The 26,807-nt window shown below is 45.2% G+C and overlaps 1 protein-coding gene across 2 annotated transcripts in view; it reads right to left on the bottom strand.

Annotated features, from left to right (window-relative positions):
- The window catches only part of slc26a6.2 (solute carrier family 26 member 6, tandem duplicate 2), a 208,508-nt gene that overhangs the window by 138,916 nt on the left and 42,785 nt on the right, over positions 1 to 26,807 (bottom strand). The window lies entirely within an intron of this gene.

The raw sequence follows: 26,807 nt of genomic DNA, 5'->3' as shown, positions 1-26,807 counted from the left end.
TTAGAGACAAAGAAGTCCATGAGCCCTTCACACTTGTTGTTGGAGTTGAAGAGGAAGGGATGGGAAAGGAGTTTAAGAAGACGGTTAGCAATAGAGAAAAGAAGCCGGGGGTTATCTTTGCATTCCAGGATGATCCTGGAATAGTGAGTAGTTTTGGCAGACAAGTGCAGGACCTGATAATGCTTTATGTGGTCCAGCCAGATCTGACAGTGAATGGCTAAACCAGTTGTCCGCCATATCCGTTCAAGTCTGCGTCCCTAGAGTTACGTCTGGTCCAGACTGGGTAAGGGCGGCAGGTTCCCTTCCCTGAAGGGCAAAGTGAACCAGTTGGGTTGTTAACAACAATCTGGCAGCTTTCATTGTTATTATTTCTGCTGCTAGCCAGCAAATTACAAAATGATGTATTTTGGAATTCCTGACCATTTTGCCATGGAAATCTTTGCTCCCTGTATCCTAACTCGCACCAAGTCCTGTTCATCCATCACCCCTGTGCTCGCTGATCTACATCAGTCCGGCTATGCCTCAATTTTAAAATTCTCCTCCTTGTTCTCAAATCCATCCATGGCCTCGCCCCTCCCTATCTCTGTAACCTCTACCAGATCTCTGCGTTCCTCCAATTCTGGCCTCTTGTGCAGTCCCGATTTTAATCGCTCCTCCATTGGTGGCCGTGCCTTCAGCTGCCTGGGCCCTAAGCTCTGGAATTCCCTCCCTAAACCTCTCTACCTCTCTCTCCTCCTTTAAAACACTCCTTAAAACCTACTTCTTTGACCAAGCTTTTGGTCACCTGTCCTAATATCTCTTTATGTGGCACTGTGTCAAATTTTGTTTGATAATAAAGAAAGACTTGAAATTATATAGAGTTTTTCACGACCACCGGACGTCCTAAAGCACTTTACATCCAATGAAGTACTTTTTTTTTTTAAGTGTAATCACTGTTGTAATGTAGAAAACATGGCAGCCAATTTGCACACAACAAGCTCCCACAAACAGCAATGTGATAATGACCAGATAATCTGTTTTAGTGATGTTGATTGGAGGAATAATTATTGTCCAGGACACTGGGGATAACTCCCCTGCTCTTCTTCGAAATAGTGCCATAGGATCTTTTTTGTCCACCTGAGAGAGCAGACGGGGCCTCGGTTTAACGTCTCATCCGAAAGACGGTACCTTCGACAGTGCAGCACTCCCTCAGTAACGCACTGGAGTGTCAGCCTGGATTTTTGGGCTCAAATCCCTGGAGTGGGACTTGAAACCTAGAAACATAGAAGATAGGAGCAGGAGTAGGCCATTTGGCCCCTCGAGCCTGCTCCGCCATTCAATGCGATCATGGCTGATCATCCAAGTTCAGTACCCGGTCCCTGCTTTCTCCCCATACCCCTTGATCCCTTTAGCCTTAAGAAATATATCCAACTCCTTCTTGAATATATTTAATGAATTGGCCTCTACTGTCTTCTGTGGTAGAGAATTCCACAGGTTCACCACTCTCTGGGTGAAGAAATTCCTCCTCATTTCTGTCCTAAACGGCCTATCCCTTATCCTTTGACTGTGACCCCTGGTTCTGGACTCCCCGACCATCGGGAACATCCTCCCTGCTTCTAGTCTGTCCAGTCCTGCCAGAATTTTATAAGTTTCAATAAGATCCCCTCTCATTCTTCTAAACTCCAGCGAGTATAAGCCCAATCGTCCCAATCTCTCCTCATACGTCATTCCTGCCATCCCAGGTATCAGCCTGGTGAATCTTCGCTGAACTCCTTCCATGGCAAGAATATCCTTCCTCAGATAAGGCGACCAAAACTGCACACAATACTCAAGATGTGGTTTCATCAAGGCCCTGTACAACTGCAGCAAGACATCCTTGTTCTTGTACTCAAACCCTCTCGCTACGAAGGCCAACATACCATTTGCCTTCTTAACCACCTGCTGCACCTGCATGCTTACCTTCAGCGACTGGTGCACAAGGACACCCAGGTCTCGTTGCACTTCCCCTTCTCCCAATCTATTGCCATTCAGATAATAATCTGCCTTCCTGTTTTTGCCACCAAAGTGGATAACCTCACATTTATCCACATTATATTGCATCTGCCATGCTTCTGCCCAATCACCCAACCTGTCCAAATCATACTGGAGTTTCTCGGCATCCTCCTCACAGCACACACGCCCACCCACCTTTGTGTCGTCTGCAAATTTGGAGATATTACATCTAGTTCCCTTGTCTAGATCATTCATATATATTGTGAATAGCTGGGGCCCAAGGGCCGATCCCTGCGGTACCCCACTAGTCACTGCCTGCCACTTGAGCCCATGACCTTCTGATTTACAGCTTTGCAGCACACCCCTAACCACTGTTTATTGGCCCAGAAATTCGGGTCGGGGTCTTCCCGCGGGTGCAAGCCCCCGACCTACACTTACCTAGCGCGCCGGCAGTTGACCTCTTGGCCTGCGTGGAATTCCTCTCCGAGGCCTGTCCCAGAGGCCGGCACGCTATGCTGGCGTGTCCCAGGGGCGTAGTTAGTGCGAAGCGTCCCCTGGGATCACGTGAGCAACAGGCAGCCAATCGGAGCAGGGAATGCTCCATTCATAAGTCTTGACAGATAGACCTGTCAAAACGTATAAATGCTGAGGCTGTAAAACTGTACTTTACCTTCAAATAAATTTTTAAAAAACATCACACTTTGTAAATAAACTATAAATGACATTAAATAACTATTTTAAACAAAAATTTAAATTTTTGAAAAAAATAATTTTATAAAAAAACGAGGCTAAATATAAACTTACCTTGCTTTAAAGTATTTAAAAGTAAAAAACCTGTGGAAAAAATGTTTTAATTTTAAATAATTGACCACTTCCCTTTGAAAATGAAGTCCTTACGGCTGCTTTTTACATTTCTAAAATGTACAGACTTACCCGCACGTCAAAACCTGAAAAAAAATGGAAGTTCAACGCGCACGCGCAGACTCCCGCGCACACGCGTTCGACCTCTGAATCCCTTGGTTCAGAGGATCAGAAGTGCCGGTTTCCCGCGCATGCGTAGTGCATGCAAGATTCCGGCACTTCCATCGGGTCCACGCGTGAGTACTCCGTCCGTACTCATGCGTTGGGACCCGAATTTCTGGGCCATTATCTTTACAAAGCTACGCTGAGCAAAACAATCAAAACATTCTTAAAGGGATCATTAATGGTATCACTGACTCAGCAAAAAGGAATGAATTACCCTCACTCCGTCTGCTTGCTAATTGTTATTACCTTTGGTTTGGTGAGCCAACCATTGAAATGTTTATCCTTAATGACCTGGGACAATAGGTGGTTCATTATAATGCTTTAGATAGTTGTGGTAGACATTCACACTTCAGATATTGGGGTCTGAATTCATGCATATACGGCAGGAGTTAGCTGACTGGAGCCTCCATTTGGTGTGGTGGGAGGGGGGGTTGGGGGGGCCGGGGTGGGTGGGGGGTGGACAGCAGGTGGTTTACTGGCCAACCCCTGCACAAGAAAGGAGTCAAAGATCCTCATGGGAGAGACCAGTGAAGGTAACCTGAGCGCAATAACTAGGATGGAGGCGAAATTTGTAACGCCAGGTTTACTGAATTAATGAAAAAACATCATGCAAAACCATAGCTCCATGAAATGCACAACCAACATGTATAAACCCTCTGCTGGAAACACACAGACATTCTGACCGACTGCATGATTGTTCAATTGATTGTAGCTGCCAAAAATACTGGCTAATCAATAAACGCAGCCAAACTTTTTACAATTCAGTTCACTTGACTGCATTTCTCAGTGCTGTAAGCATGGAGTGGTGGAGTAGGGCATGGATTCATCTCATGACTTTCTACAGAGAATTTCTTCATCATAGTTAAGCATGAGTAAACATGCTTGGCAGGGGCTGTGTACTTCCTTGCAGTGTGAGTTAATGGCCACCATCTCAGCACAACCCCAGCCCGGCATGAGGTTCAAAAGGCCATCCGACAACTGAAGAACAACAAGGCCTCAGGAGCAGATGGAATCCCTGCCGAGGCGCTAAAGCATGGCGGAGAAGCATTACTGGCGCAAATTCATGAACTCATTTCTCTTATCTGCAAGGAGGAGAATATGCCAGGGGATCCCAGAGACGCTGTAATTGTGACCATCTTCAAGAAAGGTGACAAGTCCGATTGCAGTAATTAGAGGAGTTTCCCTGCTGTCTGTCACAGGGAAAGTCATCGCAAGAATCCTCCTCAATCGCCTTCTCCCAGAGTCACAATGCAGATTCCGCCCACTAAGGGGCACAATGGACATGATCTTCACCGCGCGCCAATTACAAGAGAAATGCAGGGAACAGCGCCAACCGCTGCACATGGCCTTCTTTGACCTCACAAAGGCCTTTGACACTGTCAACCATGAGGGATTATGGAGTGTCCTCCTCAAATTCGGCTGCCCTCAAAAGTTTGTCACCATCCTCCACCTGCTTCACGACATGCAAGCCGTGATCCTGACCAACGGTTCCACCACAGACCCAATTCATGTACGGACCGGGGTCAAGCAAGGCTGTGTCATAGCACCAACGCTCTTCTCGATCTTCCGAACGGCAATACTCCATCTCACCCTCAGTAAGCTTCCCACTGGAGTGGAGCTAATTTACAGAACAAACGGGAAACTATTCAACCTCCGTCGCCTCCAGTCCAGATCCAAGGTCGTTCCTTCCTCTGTCATCAAATTACAGTATGCAGACGATGCTTGAGTCTGCGCACACTCGGAGGCCGAACTCCAAACCATCGTTAACACCTTCACCGAAGCGTACGAGAGCATGGGCCTTACACTAAACATCCATAAGACTACGGTCCTCTACCAACCTGCCCCCACCACACAGTACTGCCCCCCGATTATCAAAATCCATGACAAGGCCTTGGACAACGTGGATCACTTTCCATACCTCGGGAGCCTACTGTCAACAAGGGCAGACGTCGACGACGGCCTTTAGTGTGCCAGTGCAGCCTTCGGTCACCTGAGAAAAAGAGTGTTTGAAGACCAGGACCTCAAACCTGGCAACAAGCTCATGGTCTACAGAGCAGTTGTATTACCCACCCTCCTGTATGCCTCAGAGACATGGACCATGTACCTCAAAGCACTGGCGAGGTACCACCAACGCTGCCTCCGCAAGATCCTGCAAATCCATTGGCAGGATAGGCGCACCAACGTCAGTGTTCTCGCTCAGGCTAACATCCCCAGCATCGAAGCTTTGACCACGCTCAATCAGCTCCGATGGACGGGTCACATTGTCTGCATGCCCGATACGGGACTCCCAAAACAAGCGCTCTACTCGGTGCTCCAACACAGCAAGAGAGCCCCAGGTGGGCAGAGGAAACGCTTCAAGGACACCTTCAAAGCCTCCTTGAAAAAGTGTAACATCCCCACCGACACCTGGGAATCCCTGGCCCAAGACCGTACAAAGTGGAGGAGAAGCATCCGGGAAGGCGCCGAACACCTCGAGTCTCCTCGCCGGGAGCAAGCGGAAGCCAAGCGCAAACAGCGGAAGGAGCATACGTCAACCCAAGCACCCCACCCACCCGCCCCTTCAACCACCGTCTGCCCCACCTGTGACAGAGACTGTAGGTCCCGCATTGGACTCATCAGTCACCTGAGAACTCATTTTTATGTGGAAGCAAGTCATCTTCGGTTCCGAGGGACTGCCTAAGAGAAGAGATTTAATGGTGAAGCAAGCATTTGTTTTCTCTGGTAGTCCGCAAGCGTGACCCTGAGCTTCCTGTTGCCTGTCATTTTGATTCTCCGCACAACTCCCATTCTGAACTCTCTGTCCTTGGCTCCTACACTGTTCTAATGAAGCTCAACGGAAGCTCGAGGAACAGCTTGAGGAACATATTTTTACAATTACATTAGGAAAAAGAGGGTGGTCAGGAGCAGTACTGCCACCTTGAAAACTGGTATTGGTGATATTGTCAATGATAATAAGGAAATAGCGGACGTGTTGAATAAATACTTTGCGTCAATATTTACAGTAGAGGAAGAGGATAGCATGCCGGAAATCCCAAGGAAACTAATATTGAATCAGGGACAGGGACTCAATAAAATCAATGTAAGCAAATGTAAGCAAAATAACAGTACGGTGGCATAGTGGTTAGCACTGTTGCCTCACAGCGCCAGGGACCCGCGTTCAAATCCGGCCTCGGGTGACTGTCTGTGTGGAGTTTGCACATTCTCCCCGTGTTTGCGTGGGTTTTCTCCGGGTGCTCCGGTTTCCTCCCACAGTCCAAAGATGTGCGGGTTAGGTTGATTGGCCATGATAAAAAAATTGGCCCTTAGTGTTAGGGGGGGATTAAATACGTGGGGTTATGGGGTTACGGGGATAGGGCTTGGGTGGGATGGCTGTCGGTGTAGGGACCGGGTGCTAGGGTTTGGATGATCAGCCATGATCTCGTTGAATGGCGGAGCAGGCTCGAAGGGCCGAATGGCCTACTCCTGCTCCTAGTTTCTATGTTTCTATGAAGAAAATAATGGCACTAAAGAGTGACATGGTTTCCATCCCCGGGTTTTAAAGGAAGTAGGTGAGCACATTGCTGATGCCCTAACTATAATCTTCCAAAGTTCTCTTGATTCAGAAACTGTTCCTTTAGATTGGAAATTGCATATGTCACTCCGCTATTTAAGAATGGCGAGAGAGGGAAACCAGGGAACTATAGATCAATTAGCCTAACATCTGTTGTTGGGAAATTGCTAGAGTCTATAATTAAGGATAGGGTGACTGAACACCTTGAAAATTTTCAGCTGATCAGAGAGAGCCAGCATGGATTTGTGAAAGGGAGGTCATGCCTGACAAACTTGATTGAATTTTTTGAAGAGGTGACTAAAGTAGTGGACAGGGGAATGTCTATGGATGTTACTTATATGGACTTCCAGGAGGCATTTGATAAAGTCCCACATAAGAGACTGTTAACTAAGGTAGAAGCCCACGGAATTGAGGGCAAATTATTGACCTGGTTAGGAAATTGGCTGAGCGGCAGGAGACAGAGTAGGGATAATGGGCGGGTACTCTAATTGGCAGGATGTGACTAGTGGTGTCCCGCAGGGATCTGTGTTGGGGTCTCAACCAATCACAGTATTTATTATTGACTTAGATGATGGCATAGAAAGTCATATATCCAAATTTGCTGATGACACAAAGATAGGCAGCATTGTAGGCAGTGTAGATGAAAGCATAAAATTACAAAGGGATATCGATAGATTAAGTGAATGGGCAAAACTGTGGCAAATGGATTTCAATGTAGTCAAATGTGAGGTCATCCACTTTGGACCTAAAAAAGATAGAACAGGGTACTTTCTAAATGGTGAAAGGCTAAAAACAGTGGAGGTCCAAAGAGACTTGGGGGTCCAGGTACATAGATCAATAAAATGCCATGAACAGGTACTGAAAATAATCAAACTGTCTAATGGGATGCTGGCCTTTATATCTAGAGGACTAGAATACAAGGGGGTAGAAGTTATGCTGCAGATATGCAAAACCCTGGTTAGATCACAGCTGGAGTACTGTGAACAGTTCTGAGCACCACACCTGAGGAAGGATATATTGGCCTTGGAGGGAGTGCAGCGTAGGTTTACCAGAATGATACCCGGACTCCAAGGGTTAAATTATGAGGGGAGATTACACAAATTAGGGTTGTATTCCCTAGAATTTAGAAGGTTAACAGGTGATTTGATCGAAGTTTTCAAGATATTAAAGGGAACAGATAGAGAGAAACTATTTCCGCTGGTTGGGGATTCTAGGTCTAGGGGACATAGTCTAAAAATTAGAGCCAGACCTTTCAGGAGTAAAATTAGGAAACACTTCTACACACAAAGGGTGGTAGAAGTTTGGAACTCTTCTGCAAATGGCAATTGATGCTAAGTCAATTGTTAATTTTAAATTTGAGATTGATAGATTTTTGTTGCAGTTGTACAGATGTCTTGCTGCAGTTGTACAGGGCCTTGGTGAGACCACACCTTGAGTATTGTGTGCAGTTTTGGTCGCCTTATCTGAGGAAGGATGTTCTTGCCATGGAGGGAGTGCAGCAAAGATTCACCACACTGATACCTGGGATGGCAGGAATGACGTATGAGGAGAGATTGGATCGATTGGGCTTGTACTCGCTGGAGTTTAGAAGAATGAGAGGGGATCTCATTGAAACTTATAAAATTCTAACAGGATTATACAGACTAAATGCAGGAAGGATGTTCCCAATGGCTGGGGAGTCCAGTACCAGGGGTCACAGTCTAAGGATAAGGGGTAAGCCATTTAGGACAGAGATGAGGAGGAATTTCTTCACCCAAAGAGTGGTGAACCTGTGGAATTCTCTACCACAAAAGGCAGTTGAGGCCAATTCATTAAATATATTCAAGAAGGAGTTAGATATATTTCTTAAGGCTAAAGGGATCAAGAGATATGGGGAGAAGGCAGGGTCAGGGTACTGAATTTGGATGATCAGCCATGATCTCATTGAATGGCAGAGCAGGCTCGAGGGGCCGAATGGCCTACTCCTGCTCCTATCTTCTGTGTATCTATGTATCTATGTTAACCAAAGGTATTAAGGAATATGGGCCAAAGGCGGGTATATGGAGTTAGGTTGCAGATCAGCCATGATCTCATTGAATGGCGGAACAGGCTCGAGGGACTGAATGGCCTCTTCCTGTTCCTATGTTACGAGCATCTCATCTTTTGATTCATAGAATCATAGAAATTTATGGCACAGAAGGCAGCCATTCGACCCAGCGTGTCTGTGCCGGATTAGGCACTTTGCAGCCTTCGGACTCAACACTGAGTTTGGCAGTTACAGATCACAACCACCACTCCCATTTTTTCTGGACAGCAGCTGTTGGTAACGATTCTGCTATTGCCATTTACACCTCCTCTAGACCCAGCTTTTGTTTCTTTACTTGTCCCATTACCATCCCTTTTTGTCTTGCACCATCATCCCTTTTGTCGTTTAATCTCTCCTGCCTACCACCGTGTCACAGACCTTCCCCTTTTGTTCATTCCTCCCCTCCCCCCTTTCCATGCCTCTGTACTTGCTTGAAACCTGTAACATCTCGAACTATTTCCAGTTCTGATGAAAGGTCATTAACTATGTTTCTCTCTCCACAGTTGCTGCCTGACCAGCTGAGTGTTTCCAGCATTTTCTGTTTTTACTTCAGATTTTCAGCATCCGCAGTATTTTGCTTTTGTATTAGTGGATGTACCTAGTGACATGAATCTTGTCATTCATGGGAAATGACTTATGAAACAATACTGGGCGGCCTGCTGGTGGCGCTGTCCAGGGAGAGTATAAATACTCGGGCATGGGCCCAGCTTGCTCAGGACATTCTTTAACAGGAACTAGTGAAGGACACAACTAGATCTCCATGTTGAAAAACAGTTGATTAAAGCCTTGTTTAACACTCAGACCAAGTGCCTCGTAGTTTTCTTACGTCACCTAGTTTTGCTAGCAGTGTCGACAAGCTGAATGATTGGTGGGTATGTGCGTTGATGATCCTCATTGATGTAGTGTGGCAGCAGTGTGTCATCTCAAGCGATCCAGTGACGTGACTATCCATTTTCCTGCCAATCTAGTGTGTGTGTGTGTGTGTGTGTGTGTGTGTGTGTGTGTGTGTGTGTGTTTTCATCTCCCCATCTTGTTGGGCTGATTTAGTCAGAGGGAAACAGTGTTTGTGTGGAACCCTTGACTGTGTAGAGGTGACTATGGCCAGGAATTTTTCCGGAGCTCCACTACTGAAACGGTGACAAAGTATGGCGGAATCCCCGTTTACACACGTTAACTAAGTTTCTGCTCCACTTCCGGCAAAGTTACAACGGTGGAACGGGAGCAGCTCCGAGGAAATCCCCCATCTATGTGTTTGTACATTTTTATATTATCACATTGGTAGCACTTTCACCTCAGAGTCAGACGATTGGGGTTCAAACCCTACCCATCGACACAATCTACACTGATACTACAGTGCAGTACCAAGGGAGGGGCATTTTTCCAGATGAGATGTTGAGCCACGTCTGCCTGCTCAGGTGGACAAGGAAGAGTCACCCAGTGTTCTGGCCAACATCAACCAACCAAAATTAGATTAAATGGTCATTGCTGTTTGTGGGACCTTACTGTTGACAAAATAGCTGCTGTGTTTGCTTACAGTAATTGCACTTCAAACATGAATAAATTGTATGCAAAGTCCTGAGAAAAATAAAAGGACACCATATAAATGCAAGTTCTTCCAGTGACAGAGAGTAGAAGGGCTCACCACGCACTGGAATTGAATCTCCTTAACTTTACAAACAACTGAGTTATGGAGACATAGAAGATAGGAGCAGGAGTAGGCCATTCAACGAGATCATGGCTGATCATCCAAACCCTAGCACCTGGTCCCTACACCGACAGCCATCCCACCCAAGCCCTATCCCCGTAACCCCACCTATTTAATCCCCCCTAACACTAAGGGTCAATTTTTATCATGGCCAATCAACCTAACCCACACATCTTTGGACTGTGGGAGGAAACTGGAGCACACCCACGCAAACACGGGGAGAATGTGCAAACTCCACACAGACAGTCACCCGAGGCCAGATTTGAACCCGGGTCCCTGGCGCTGTGAGGCAACAGTGCTAACCACTATGCCACCGTGCCACAGACTTCAAATCCAAAAGCTCAAACCACATTCCCAATCAATTTAAATCAGATTCAATAGGGCCCATATTGATGAAGTGATTGTACCAATTGTTGGGAAAACCAGAGAGTAGCTTGAGCAGATGAGAACTTGTGATGGGCCCCAAGGAACAGTACAGTTCAATCCTGAGTTGTGACCTTTGGTATAGTTGTTGGATACACTTCCTGGGGACAGGTCTGACTATTTGGATGTCACTACTCCTAATGCACAATACCTTTCTGTTCTGATGTGGTCGAGCAATGACTTCAACTTCAGAGTAGAAAAAAACACATTATTGTTAGACTGTCAGAAATCTGAAATCCAAATTCACACTGGAGTCAAAACACTCTGCTGACTGGAGCATCAATGTGCTTTGAAACTGCATTGGAGTCAGGTTAGGCACAGACTGAAGCTCTCCAGAGTCAGTCTCTGAGTCAGTGGCACTAGTCTCCAAACTGTGGAAGAAACCATTGCAGTGAAGCGAGATTGGGCACTGCCAACAGGCCTGTGCCACATTACTAACTCTAGCCGATTAGGGACTCAAAACAGAAGGCAGCGAAACACAGTCACATGTGCAGGCCTTCCTTCAGGGAACAGAGCAGGATTCCAAAGGAATGGCAGAGTCATTAATTATCCTAAATTACCATCTGCAGGCAGTAATATGTCCCCAGTGAATTCTCTCTAAGGAAAGAGAGAAAGTCAGAGAGCGAGAGAGAGAGAGAATGATCCTCTGCTTGTAATCAATAAATAACAGTCAATAAAATGTCATTCCCAGGCAGATGCCCAGCTACCCTTCCTCTAGCCCCTCCCACCATATGCTGACGTTCTGACTATCAGGAGAGTAGGTGTCCGGGTTAGATCAACAACAAACCTACCCTAAACTTTTCCTGAACAAAATTTGTGAAAGAGACAGATGTGCTTCATAAAGTTGCCCTGCCCAGGCCCGCAGTAACTCTTCTTCATTGCGCCACTGGGCGTATATATACACACTATCCCTCTCCCACCTCTTCAAAATATTTACCTCTCCACCTATTGATTACATGTTTATATGTATGATGTACAACCATGGGATCTGCTCCCAGGCCTTTTCTAATGCTACGCTCTAACTGGCCACTAACAAGTGTCTGAGAGAGGTCCTTGGGGACCATGTACAGTTCTCTTCCTTCCTATTACAGAAGCACTTAGCATCACTCAGAGTATCTATCCTCTCGCAGTTCTGCTCTGATTAATGACTCCCAAATTGGGGAAATCGCTGGCATTAAACTGTTGCTACTACTTCAAGTACATTTTATAACTACTGCCTACCCCCAATCCACATATTCCCTTGTTAAGAGGACAGGCTGGGACATCCCTTGATGAGCAGTACGAAAATAGCTCCTTGGTCAACCCAGGAGGTGTATTTTAGCAACGTGCGATACCTTTCTTCAACAAACAACAGACAATCTACAGCACAGAAACAGGCCATTTAGCCCAACTGGACTATGTGGTGTTTGTACTCCACATGAGCTTCCTCCCATTCAAATGACCTCTTCCCACCCTGCCCCCAAACCACTTTATGCAAGTTTGCAGATGACACAAAGCTGGGTGGGTGTATGTGCTGTGAGGAGGATGCAGAGAAACTCCAGTATGATTTGGACAGGTTGGGTGATTGGGCAGATGCATGGCAGATGCAGTATAATGTGGATAAATGTGAGGTTATCCACTTTGGTGGCAAAAACAGGAAGACAGATTATTATCTGAATGGCAATACATTGGGAAAAGGGGAAGTGCAACGAGACCTGGGTGTCCTTGTGCACCAGTCGCTGAAGGTAAGCATGCAGGTGCAGCAGGCAGTTAAGAAGGCAAATGGTATGTTGGCCTTCATAGTGAGAGGATTCAAGTACAGGAGCAAGGATGTCTTGCTGCAGTTGTACAGGGCCTTAGTGAGACCACACCTTGAGTATTGTGTGCAGTTTTGGTTGCCTTATCTGAGGAAGGATGTTCTTGCCATGGAGGGAGTGCAGCGAAGATTCACCAGACTGATACCTGGGATGGCAGGAATGACGTATGAGGAGAGATTGGGTCGATTAGGCTTATATTCACTAGAGTTTAGAAGAATGAGAGGGGATCTCATTGAAACTTATAAAATTCTAACAGGACTAGACAGACTAGATGCAGGAAGGATGTTCCCGATGGCGGGGAGTCCAGAATCAGGGGTCACAGTCTAAGGTTAAGGGGTAAGCCATTTATGACTGAGATGAGGAGGAATTTCTTCACCCAGAGGGTAGTGAACCTGTGGAATTCTCTACCACAGAAGGCAGTTGAGGCCAACTTATTAAATATATTCAAGAAGGAGTTAGATATATTTCTTAAGGCTAAAGGGATCAAGGGATATGGGAAGAAAGCAGGGACAGGGTACTGAATTTGGATGATCAGCCATGATCTCATTAAATGGCGGAACAGGCTCGAGGGGCCGAATGGCCTACTCCTGCTCCTATCTTCTATGTTTCTATATTCATTTTTTCCGCATGTTATGAATAAAGCCTCCCCTTCAATAAGTCAATGCTATCTTCTTCAACCACTCCATGTGGCAGCGAGTTCCACATTCTCACCACTCTCTGTGTAAAAAATGCACTCCTAAATTCTTTATAATGATCTATTAGTGGTTATCATATATTTATGCACCCCCTTGTTCTGGATTCACCCTCAAGTGGAAATAGTTTTTCCATGTCCACCCTATCGAACCTCTTCATAATCTTAAAGACCTCTATTAGGTCTCCTCTTAGTCTTTTTTCAGCCTTCTCAACCTCACTCAATTCTGGTAACACTTTTGTAGATCTTTTCTGCACTTTCTTCAGTGCTTCAATATCCTTTTTGTAGTATGGAGACCAGAACTGCACACAGTACTCCAAGTGTGGTCTGACCAAGGTTCCACGTAAACCGAACATTAGTTCCCTGCTTTGGTATTCGACACCTCTAAAAACAAACCCCAGTATTCTGTTTGCACTCTTTATGGCCTTAGAATTTGCGTTTTTACTTCTGGCGATCTTTATGTATCTGTATTCCCAAATCTCTCTGCTGCTCTTCTTCATTTAGTATCTTACCTTCCGAGGAATAAGTGGCCTCCTTATTCCTCCTACCACAATGAACCATCTCACACTTCGCTGTATTGAATTTCATTTGCCATTCACCCACCCATTCCGAGGTTGATGGAGCAAATGCTTTAGAGGAAGCCAACTGGAAATTGAAATTGAAATTGAACACCCCACTGAGATTCCATTTAGTGTTGCAACAGTCAGCCTGTCATCTTACTCCGTTTCTTTGTATTATACTTACAATGAACTGGATGATTTAGGAGTCTTTTAACAAAATAAACTGCACACAAAAAGACAGTAATGCATCATGATTATAAATGTACAGTTCAAGAGCACAGTCGCCAGTTCAGCAAATCACTCTTCTATTCTTTAGATGTTGAGCTCTTGTCTAGAAAATCAGTCCTTTCTACAATATAGATAATGCCATAACTAGCATGTGGCTACAGCATGAAAGGATACTCAGCCAAGCAGTAAATGCACAGGTCCAGCACATGAACCCAACCCAAATTATCGCTAATCTATTTTAGCTAAATATTAATTGAGGCTCAAGTGCATTACTCAACCAAACTACTGGGTTGGGAGTAGTCACAAAGCCTGAATTAATTCATTGTTACCAGAGATAAGGGAAATTACTCTGTGATATTATCGTATGAATGCTAAATGCATTTGCAGCAACGTACACTGTCCTCTGTTTTAATAGAGGTGCTAACATGATTATTTAGATAGATTAATGGTGTTAGTAAAGCAGACAAAAGAATTTGATGGGAATGTGTAAAGTGTTCTCTCAATAATATCACACAATGTAATTTCGAGGCTAACCCATGGTGGTTTCAGTGATTGAGTCACTTCAACTACGAGAGAATATTTCAGAGGTGCTACGTCACTGCATGTAATGGGTGGCTTATCGGAAAATTAAGAGCGATCTGGCCATGACTTTCAATCTATTGACTTCAGTGGATGGAAAATTTCGGGCGTGTGGTTTTGCAATAAGTCACCTGCCCTCTTGGAGTTACAGAAGAACATTATGTAAAGCTCCGCCAGAGGTATGTAGTTTCAGAAAATATCGCCCCTCGTGTCTTAAAACAGCTCCCACATGCTGCAACTAATGTTCCCTCTCATTTTTTTTTGTGCGCGGTTCCCTTTAAATTCGCTGCGTGGCCGTGCATGCACGGTATCTTCCAGCACCAACAGCTTGTGAGCGGCCTGTGCGGGACCTCCCAATTGATGCGGCCGCGCACCTTAAGGGGGGGACATTGGCTGCAACCTGTTCCGAACATTAAAACTGTCTTAAAACAACATCCGCATGAGTGAAAGAGGTGACGAGAACTAAATTTGCTGGTGGGGCCCACTGCCAAAAGCACTGTTGAGTGTAAGGACTAGGAGCGACGGTCACAGCTTACAGTGGTTGGGGTAGGGCTCCTGAGGGAAGTATGAAACAGGCAATGCTTATACACCATTAATTGTACCAACGTTGTTGTCTCTTTATGTAGAAAAATAAATGGGGGGATTGTCCGATGAGGAGAGATTAAGTAGATTAGGAAGAATGAGAGGTGATCCCATTGTATCTCATGTATAAAATTCTTAAGGGGCATGACAGGGTAGATGCTGGGAGGATGTTTCCCCTGGCTGGGGGAGTCTAGAACTAAGGGTCACAGTCTCAGGATAAGGGGTCGGCCATTTAGGACTGAGATGAGAAGAAATTTCTTCACTCGAAGGGTTGCGAATCTTTGGAATTCCTTACCCCAGGGGACTGTGAATGCTCAGTCGCTGATTATATTCAAGACTGAGAGCGATAGATTTTTGGGCACTAAGTTAATCAAGGGATAGTTCAGGAAAGTGGAGATGAGGTAGAAGATCAGCCATGATCTTATTGAATGGCGGAGCAGGCTCGAGGGGCCAAATGGCCGACTCCTGCTCCTAATTCTTATGTTTTTATGTAATTCCCACATGCTGTAACGGGTTCTGGACATCACAACTATGAGTGGAAATTCTCAGCCAGAGCTCAACGGTTTATTTAAAACCACATTCTAAAAGCAAATAAAAATTAAAAATGACGAAAAAAAGAGATTAAAAAAAAAACAAAGTAATTTCTGCAATCAGTGATTTGCATGGCTTGTGCTTGGCCAGTCGAGACTAGTGGAGGTTCAGGTTTTCGATGTACCGGTGACTTTTTTTGCATTACATAAGATACAGTAAGAGCTGCAGCTTATGGTATAATGTGCACATCAAACATATAACATATATACAAGGCTGGAAAAACTCAGCAGGCCAGGCAACATCCGTGGAGAGAGAAACAGAGTTAACGTTTCAGGTCGAAACCCTTTGGCAGAACTGGAAAAAAGCAGGAAATGAAACGGATGGAAAAGCAAGTTTGGGGGCTGGGAAATGGGGGAGGGGATGAAAGAACAAAAGGGAAGGTCAGTGAGAGATGAAGAGACATTAAGAGGTATTCAAGGTGAGACGAGATGGTAATAGGACAAGTAAAGAGACAAAGGATGGCTCTAGATGAAGTGTGAAATACGCTGGCAGAGTGAGAGACAGCTGCCGTGTGGGAGAGAAAAGAAAAGGAAAAGGCACAAACCAAAAGTATGGATAAAAAATATGTAAAAATATAATAGGGGCCGAGGTTATGATCTGAAATTTTTGAACTCGATATTGAGTCCGGAAGGTCTGTAGGTCTGGAACAAAGAGTGTTCCACATATCTCATGAAAAGGCAGACATAGCTATGTTCCAGTCCTACTCGGGTCCCCTCCCTCACCTTTTATTCCGATACATTGATGACTGTATCGGTGCCATTTCCTGCTCTCGCCCTGAACTAGACAATTTCATTCACTTTGCCTCCAATTTCCACCCTTCCCTCACCTTCACATGGTCCATCTCCGACTCTTCCCTTCCCTTCCTCGACTTCTCCGTCTCCATCTCTGGGGATAGGTTATTGACCAACGTTCACTACAAGCCCACTGACTCCCTGTGGTGATTATTCTTTATGTTTAGTAAGAAGTATTGTGATTGGTTGTTTGTTTCCTGCCTTGGGATATATGTTGTAATCTCATTGGTAGTTGATGTCATGTGATTTGTGGTGGCCATCTTAAATTCAGTTCTTTCCAGCCTTTAGTTGGGACTGGGTGTTGAAGATGTGCTACAGGATTTTTAAGTTAATAAAGCCTAGATTAGAAAGGCAAATCTATTCTTTATTTCACTCCCACAGCTACCTGGACTACACTTCCTCCCACCCCGCCTCCTGTGAGGACTCTATTCCATTCTCCCAGTTTCTCCGTCTCCGCCGCATCTGCTCCAACGATGCCAACTTCCACACCAGTGCTTCCGACATGTCTTCCTTTTTCCTCAACCGAGGATTCCCCTCCACCGTGGTTGACACGGCCCTCGACCATGTCCGTTCTATCTCCCGCACTTCTGCCCTCACCCCTGCCCCTCCCTCCCGGAACCACGATAGGGTTCCCCTTGTCCTCACCTTTCACCCCACCAGCCTCCATATTCAATGGATCATCCTCCGCCATTTCCGCCACCTCCAACGTGATCCCACCACCAAACGCATCTTCCCCTCCCCTCCCCTTTCAGCATTCCGTAGGAACCGCTCCCTCCGCGACACCCTAGTCCACTCCTCTATCACCCCCAGCACCCCTTCCCCTTCGCTCAGCACCTTCCCGTGCAAGTGCAGGAGATGCTACACCTGCCCTCATACCTCCCCCTTCCCATTGTCCAGAGCCCCAAGCACCCCTTCCAGGTGAAACAGCGATTTACTTGTACTTCTTGCAATCTAGTGTACTGTATTCGCTGCTCACGATGTGGTCTCCTCTACATTGGGGAGACCAAACGCAGATTGGGTGACCGCTTTGCGGCACACCTCCGTTCAGTCCGTAAGGGTGACCCTGAGCTTCCGGTCGCCTGTCATTTCAATTCACCGCTCCATTCCCACTCAGACCTCACCGTCCACGGCCTCTTGCATTGTTCCATGGAAGCTCAGCGTAAGCTCGAGGAACAGCACCTCATCTTTCGATTAGGCACTTTACAGCCTTCCGGACTCGATATCGAGTTCAACAATTTCAGATCATAACCTCGGCCCCCATCATATTTTTATATATTTTTTATCCACACTTTTGGTTTGTGCCTTTTCCTTTTTCTCTCTCCCACATGGCAGCTGTCTCTCATTCTGCCAGCGCATTTCACACTTCATCTAGAGCCATCTTTTGTCTCTTTACCTGCCCTATTACCATCTCGTCTCGCCTTGAATATCTCTTAATGTCTCTTCACCTCTCAGACCTTCCCTTTTGTTCTTTCATCCCCTCCCCCATTTCCCAGCCCCCAAACTTGCTTTTCCATCCGTTTCATTTCCTGCTTTTTTCTCAGTTCTGATGAAGGGTCTTCAACCTGAAACGTTAACTCTGTTTCTCTCTCCACGGATGTTGCCTGGCCTGCTGAGTTTTTCCAGCGTTTTCTGTTGTTATTTTGGATTTCCAGCATCCACAGTATTTTGCTATCATATAACATACAAGCTCGAGGAACAGCACCTCATCTTTCGATTAGGCACTTTACAGCCCTCTAGACTCAACATTGAGTTCAACAATTTCAGATCGTAACCCCTGCCCCCATTTTTTCGGACAGCAACTGTTGATGATTCTGCTCTTCCCATTTACACCTCCTCTAGACCCATCTTTTGTTTCTTTACTTGTTCAATTACCAGCCCCTTTTGCCTTGTACCATTTAATCACTCCTGCCTTCCACCCTATCACAGACCTTCCCTTTTGTTCTTTCCTCCCCCTCCCCCCTTTCCCTGCCTCTGTACTTGCTTAAAGCCTGTTGCATCTGCAACACTTTCCAGGCTGAATATAGAAAGTTCAGAGGGAAAGCAAAAAAGAAAATAAGAGGGGCAAAGAGAGAATATGAGAATAGATTGGCAGTTAACATAAAAGGGAATCCAAAAGTCTTCTATAGGCATATAAATAGTAAATGGGTAGTGAGAGAAGCAGTGGGGCCGATTAGGTACCAAAAAGGAGACCTACGCATGGAGGCAGAGGGCATGGCTGAGGTAGTAAATGATTACTTTGCATTTGTCTTCACCAAGGAAGACGATGCTGCCAAAGTCATAGTGAAGAAGGAGGTAGTGGAGATACTGGGTGAGATAAAAATTGATAAAGAGGAGGTACTAGAAAGGCTGTTTGTACTTAAAGTTGATAAGTCACCAGGACCGGATGGAATGCATCCTAGGATGCTGAGGGAAGTTAAAGAGGAAATCACGGAGGTACTGGCCATAATCTTTCAATCCTCCTTAGATACGGGGGTGGTGCCACAGGACTGGAGAATTGCAAATGTTACACCCTTGTTCAAAAAGGGTGTAAGGATAAACCCAGCAACTACAGGCCAGTCACTTTAACCTTGGTAGTCGGGAAGCTTTTAGAAACAATAATCCGGGACAAAATTAACAGATACTTGGACAAGTATGGATTAATTAAGGAAGGTCAGCATGCATTTGTTAAAGGCAAATCGGGTTTAACTAACTTGATCGAGTTTTTTGATAAGGTAACAGAGGGTTGATGAGGGCAATGCGGTTGACGTGGTGTACATGGACTTCCAAAAGGCGTTTGATAAAGTGCCACATAATAGGCTTGCCAGCAATGTTGAAGCCCATGGAATAAAAGGGACAGTGGCAGCATGGATACGGAATTGGCTAAGTGACAGGAAACAGAGAGTAATGGTGAACGGTTGTTTTTCAGACTGGAGGAAGGTATACTGTGGTATTCCCCAGGGGTCACTACTAGGACCACTGCTTTTCTTGATATATATTAATGACTTGGACTTGGGTGATCAGGGCACAATTTCAAAATTTGCAGATGACACAAAACTTGGAAGTATAGTGAACAGTGAGGAGGATAGTGATGGACTTCAAGAAGACAGAGATAGGCTGGTGAAATGGGCGGACACGTGGCAGATGAAATTTAACACAGAAAAGTGCAAAATGATACATTTGGTAGAAAGAATGAGGAGAGGCAATATAAACTAATGGGTACAAACCTAAAAGGGGTGCATGAACAGAGAGACCTGGGGGTATATGTGCACAAATCATTGAAGGTGGCAGGGCATGTTGAGAAAGTGGTTAAAAAAGCACACTTGATACTTGGCTTCATAACTCGAGGCATAGGGTACAAAAGCAAGGAAGTTATGATGAACCTTTGTAAAACACTGGTTCAGCCTCAACTGGAGTATTGTGTCCAATTCTGGGCACTGCACTTTAGGAAGGATGTGAAGGCCTTAGAGAGGGTGCAGAAAAGATTTATGAGAATGATTCTAGGGATGAGGGACTTCAGTTACGTGGATAGACTAGAGAAGCTAGGGTTGTTCTCCTTAGAGCAGAGAAGGTTGAGAGGAGATTTAATAGAGGTGTTCAAAATCATGAGGGGTCTTAGACAGAGTAGATAGAGAGGAACTGTTCCCAGTGGCAGAAGGGTTGAGAATCAGGACACAGATTTAAGGTGATTGGCAAAAGAACCAAAGGCGACATGAAGAAAAGCTTTTTTATGCAGCGAGTGGTTATGATCTGGAATGCACTGCCTGAAAGGGTGGTGAAGGCAGACTCAATCGTGGCTTTCAAAAGGGAATTGGATAAGTACCTGAAGGAAAAAGATTTGCAGGGCTACGGGGAAAGGGCGGGAGAGTGGGACTAGCAAAAGTGATCTTGCAAGAGAGCCGACACGGGCACGATGAGCTGAATGGCCTCCTTCTGTGCTGTAACCATTCTATTCTATGATTCTAGCTCTGACGAAAGGTCATCGACCTGAGCCGCTAACTCTGTTTCTCTCTCCACAGATGCTGCCTGACCTGCAGCGTGATTCCAGCATTTTCTGTTTTTACTTTAGATTTCCAGCATCCATAATGTATTGCTTTTGTAACTTAGACAGCATTCTGGAGGGGCAGGGTGAACAGCCAGTTGTCGTGGTGCATATAGGTACCAACGATATAGGTAAAAACCGGGATGAGGTCCTAAAAGCTGAATATAGGGAGTTAGGAGGTAAATTAAAAAATAGGACCTCAAAGTTGGTAATCTCAGGATTGCTACCAGTGCCACGTCCTAGTCAGAGCAGAAATAGAAGGATATTTCAGATGAATACGTGGCTAGAGGAATGGTGCAAGGGAGAGGGATTCAAATTCCTGGGACATTGGAAACGGTTCTGGGGGAGGTGGGACAAGTACAAACTGGACGGTTTGCACCTGGGCAGGACCGGAACTGATGTCCTAGGGGGAGTGTTTGCTAGTGCTGTTGGGGAGGGTTTAAACTAAAATGGCAGGGGGTTGAGAACCTGTGCAGGGAGACAGAGGAAAGGGAAACAAGGATAGAAGCAAAAGACAGGAAGGAGAAAAACATAAGTGGCAGTCAGAGAAATCAAGGGTTTAAATCAAACATGGCCACAGTAAATAATAATTCTAAAAGGTCTAAGAGTGTTAAAAAAACAAGCCTGAAGGCTTTGTGTCTTAATGCGAGGAGCATTCGTAATAAGGTGGATGAATTAGCTGCGCAAATAGATGTAAACGGATATGATATGATTGGAATTATGGAAACATGGCTCCACGGTGACCAAGGCTGGGAACTCAACATCCAGGGGCATTCAATATTCAGGAAAGACAGGCAAAAAGGAAAAGGAGGTGGGGTAGCATTGCTGGTTAAAGAGGAGATTAACACAATAGTAAGGACGGATATTAGCTCTGATGATGTGGAATCTGTTTGGGTAGAGCTCAGAAATACCAAGGGGCAGAAAACATTAGTGGGAGTTGTATACAGACCCCCAAACAGAAATGCTGAGGTTGGGGATGGCATTAAACGGGAAATTAGAAATGCATGCAATAAGGGCGCAGCAGTTATCATGGGTGACTTTAATCTACATATAGATTGGGCTAACCAAATTAGTAATAATACTGTGGAGGAGGAATTCCTGGAGTGTATACGGGATGGTTTCCTGGACCAATATGTCGAGGAACCAACTAGAGATCAGGCCATCTTAGACTGGGTACTATGTAATGAGAAAGGATTAATTAGCAATCATGTTGTATGAGGCCCCTTGGGGCGGAGCGATCATAATATGATAGAATTCTTCATTAAGATGGAGAGTGAAGTATTTGACTCAGAGACTAGGGTCCTGAATTTAAATAAAGGAAACTACGATGGTATGAGGCGCGAGTTGGGTAGGATGGATTGGGGAACGTTACTTAAAGGGTTGACGGTGGATAGGCAATGGCAAATATTTAAAGATCGTATGGATGAACTACAGAATTTGTTCATCCCTGTTTGGCATAAAAATAAAACAAAAAAGGTGACTCAACCGTGGCTAACAAGGGAAATTAGGGATAGCATAAGATCCAAGGAGAGGACATATAAATTGGCCAGAAAAAACAGCAAACCTGAGGATTGGGAGCAGTTTATGATTCAGCAAAGGAGGACAAAGGGATTAATTAAGAGGGGGAAAATAGAGTATGAGAGTAAGCTTTCAGGGAGCATTAAAACTGACTGTAAAAGCTTTGATAGATATGTGAAGAGAAAAAGATTGGTGAAGTCAAGTGTAGGTCCCTTGCAGTCAGAATCAGGGGAATTTATAATGGGGAACAAAGAAATGGCTGACCAATTAAATACATACTTTGGTTCTGTCTTCACAAAGGAGGACACAAGTAACCTCCCAGAGATGCTGGGGAACATAGGGTCTAATGAGAGGGAGGAATTGAATAAAATCAGTATTTGTAGGGAAATGGTGTTAGGGAAATTGACGGGATTGAAGGCCGATAAATCCCCAGGGCCTGATAATCTACATCCTAGGGTAGTTAAGGAAGTGGCCCTAGAAATAGTAGATGCATTGCTGGTCATCTTCCAAAATTCTATAGACTCTGGAACAGTTCCCATGGATTGGAGGGTAGCTAATGTTACCCCACTATTCAAAAAAGGTGGTAGAGAGAAAAGGGGAATTATAGATCGGTAAGCCTGACATCGGTAGTGGGGAAAATGCTAGAGTCCATTATAAAAGATGTAATAGCAGAGCACTTGGAAAACAGTGACAGGATCGGACAAAGTCAACATGGATTTACAAAAGGTAAATCGTGCTTGACTAATCTACTGGAATTTTTTGAGGATGTAACTTGTAGAATAGATAAGGGAGAACCAGTGGATGTGGTGTATTTGGACTTTCAGAAGGCTTTCGATAAGGTCCCGCATAAGAGATTAGCATGTAAAGTTAAGGTACATGGGATTGGGGGCAAGGTACTGACTTGGATAGAGAACTGGTTGACAGACAGGGAGCAAAGAGTTGGAATAAACGGGTCTTTTTTCCGAGTGGCAGGCAGTGACTAGTGGGGTACCGCAGGGATCGGTCCTTGGACCCCAGCTATTCACAATATATATTAATGATCTAGACGAGGGAACTAGATGTAATATCTCCAAGTTTGCAGACGACACAAAGCTGGGTGGGCGTGTGTGCTGTGAGGATGATGCTGAGAAACTCCAGTATGATTTGGACAGATTGGGTGATTGGGCAGATGCATCGCAGATGCAGTATAATGTGGATAAATGCGAGGTTATCCACTTTGGTGGCAAAAACAGGAAGGCAGATTATTATCTGAACGGCAATAGATTGGGAGAAGTGGAAGTGCAACGAGACCTGGGTGTCCTTGTGCACCAGTCGCTGAAGGTAAGCATGCAGGTGCAGCAGGCGGTTAAGAAGGCAAATGGTATGTTGGCCTTCGTAGCGAGAGGATTCGAGTACAGGAACAAAGATGTTTTGCTGCAGTTGTACAGGGCCTTGGTGAGACCACACCTTGAGTATTGTGTGCCATTTTGGTCGCCTTATCTGAGGAAGGATGTTCTAGCCATGGAGGGAGTGCAGCGAAGATTCACCAGACTGATACCTGGGATGGCAGGAATGACGTATGAGGAGAGATTGGGTCGATTGGGCTTATACTCGCTGGACTTTAGAAGAATGAGAGGGGATCTCATTGAAACTTATAAAATTCTAACAGGACTAGACAGACTAGATGCAGGAAGGATGTTCCCGGTGGTCGGGGAGTCCAGAACCAGGAGTCACAGTCTAAGGATAAGGGGTAAGCCATTTAGGACAGAGATGAGGAGGAATTTCTTCACCCAGAGAGTAGTGAACCTGTGGAATGCTCTACCACAGAAGGCAGTTGAGGCCAATTCATTAAATATATTCAAGAAGGAGTTAGATATATTTCTTAAGGCTAAAGGGATCAAGGGATATGGGGAGAAGGCAGGGACAGGGTACTGAGTTTGGATGATCAGCCATGATCTCATTGAATGGCGGAGCAGGCTCGAGGGGCCGAATGGCCTACTCCTGCTCCTATCTTCTATGTTTCTATGTTTCTGTACAGGAGACAAATAACATTTAGACAGCTGCTGTGCCTGTTTGATAACTCTTTTATATTAGAACGCTGCTGCTAATGGTGCTGTGATATATAAAGCAGGCAGCGCCAGTGCTACTGGGGGAACCTCAGGGATTTGTTTCCAAGGCTGATCTCCAGAGACAGCGGTGCTCCTGCTTGCTGCAACACTATGTGGCTGTAGGTTTCTACATTGCTGGACTACAGTGACCCTCCCCTGGCATCAAGCGATGTTAGCAGTCAGAAAACGAGGCATGCAACAAAATGAGATAGAACTTACAGCACAGAAATAGACCATTCGGCCCAACTGGTCTATCCCAGTGATTATGTTCCACACGAGCCTCCTCCCACCCTACTTCATCTCACCCTATCAGCACAATATTCCTTTCTCCCTCATGTACTTATCTAGCTTCCCATTAAATGCATCTATACCAGGGTGGCCTGTTTCTGTGCTGCACATTCGATGTAATTCGCCTCAACTACTCTTTGTGGTAGCTCGTTCTACTAACCACTTAGTTCTCACTATAATTAAAAATAGCAATTTTTAAACAACTACGTGTGAGCATATTCCATCGCATCAGGAACCACAGCACATTGTGGAGCTGCTTCAAGTAGAAGTGATTCTGCAATACAAGGCAGACGTGACACACAACATGAAAGAAAATCCACTTCTCTATTGCCAGCCCAGCTCTCAAATATCAGCCTTGGCCTATATTTAATCAACCAACAACTAAAAAGCAGATAATTTGGGGGGTTACTTCATTGCTGTTTGTGGGAGCTTGCTGTGTGCAAATTGACTGCTGCGTTTCCTACATTACAACAGTGACTACATTTCAAAAGTACTTCATTGGCTGTAAAGCGCTTTGGGACATCCTGAGGTCATGAAAGGTGCTGTAGAAATGCAAGTTCTTTCTTTCTTACTTTGGATTGCTGATCAGTGAATAAAATGATGGTGAAAATAGGAATTAACTGAATATCTGTGGAAGTTTAAAATAGTTTTTTTTTTTAATTGTTTTTCCTTTCACCTCTTCTTTTCCTACACAAAGTACTAATCCCTAGCTGAGGGGTTAAGCTAGTGTGTGACCCATATCCATCCTTTATTCAATGGGTTGTCCTCCCCTAACTGATAAGGCCAATATTAGACAAACTGTGTGAGGGGCAATAAATTCATAAATACTGTGGCTGCAAGAGCAGGTCAGAGGCTGGGTATTCTGCGGTGAGTGCCTCACCTCCTGACTCCCCAAAGCCTTTCCACCATCTACAAGGTAAAAGTCAGGAGTGTGATGGAATACTCTCCACTTGCCTGGATGAGTGCAGCTCCAACAACACTCAAGAAGCTCAACACCATCCAGGACAAAGCAGCCCGCTTGATTGGCACCCCATCCACCACCATAAACATTCACTCCCTCCACCACTGGCGTACCATGGCTGCAGTGTGCGCCATCTACAAGATGCACTGCAGCAACTCACCAAGGCTTCTTTGACAGCACCTCCCAAACCCACGACCTCTACCACCTAGGAGGACAAGGGCAGCAGGTGCATGAGAACACCACCACCTCCAAGTTCCCCTCCAAGTCACACACCATCCTGACTTGGAAACATATCGGCTGTTCCTTCATCGTCGCTGGGTCAAAATCCTGGAACTCCCTGCCTAACAGCACTGTGGGAGCATCTTCACCACACGGACTGCAGTGGTTCAAGGCGGCAGCTCACCACCACCTTCTCGAGGGCAATTAAGGATGGCAATAAATGCTGGACATGCCAGTGACACACACATCCCGTAAACAAATAAAAAGAAAAAGAAATCTGTGTCCTTCCCACGTCCTACATCAAGGCAGGAACCTGTGCAATAGCCATTCAAATGTTGGCTGGTCTATTTTTAAATATTCCAGCCCACATTTGACAACTCGAAATGAGAAAGAAGAGGGAGGGGACAGAGAGAAAGAGGGAGTGAGATGCAAAGAGAAGAAGACAAGTTGGTGCAGAAAATTATGGCGTCTGCCGTTAATTAGATTTGCCCTTGCTCATTTAGGTTTTTTAATTTTTTTGCGTGGCAATTTGCTGAAAGTGCGAGCTGATAATGTCACAGCGAGGGGGAAACTGGGCACCTGGGACCTGAGTGAACAGGACAAGCAACAGGGTATCTCCTTAACCAATCAGGTTGCAGGGTTGTGAAGTTAACAGTGCAAGGACTGAGAAGGAAGTGTTAATTTAAGTGGGTCACTTCAATGCCAAATCAGGCACAGAAAAAGAAATAAAGAGAGGGAAAGAAAGATTGGCTTAAGAGAGAGAGAGAAAAAAAGAGACAGAATGGAAAAGTAAAACATGTTTTTAAATTTTATAATTCGAAAATCTCCAACCACAATTAAAACCTGAAGGAATGAGACTCCGCACTTATAATAGTTAATTTTCAGTGCCAGTGAGGTTGACTGGCAGTAATTAACGTTTATCACATCGTTACTTTCTGTGTCCCGTTTAGTTTGTATCTACTGTGCAAATAAGGCAACTTCAACCCCTTCAATGCATTTCAGCTGTGAGCCAGAGAGCGAGATGCCATTTTCGTGAAGCTAACAGCGGAGTGGCACATCTCGGAAAACAACTTCTGGATTTCCGCGTTTAGCCTCACATCTGCCCTCGCCTGAAGCTGCTGTAGTATTTGCACATAAATAACGGCGAGCGGTATTAGC

Source organism: Somniosus microcephalus, chromosome 11 (genome assembly GCF_052327205.1).
Source record: "Somniosus microcephalus isolate GS21.2 chromosome 11, FLI_Smic_1.0, whole genome shotgun sequence".
Taxonomy (NCBI): Eukaryota; Metazoa; Chordata; class Chondrichthyes; order Squaliformes; family Somniosidae; genus Somniosus; species Somniosus microcephalus.
The sequence above is the reverse complement of the archived record's forward strand: the minus strand, read 5'-3'. Positions and strand labels throughout refer to the sequence as shown.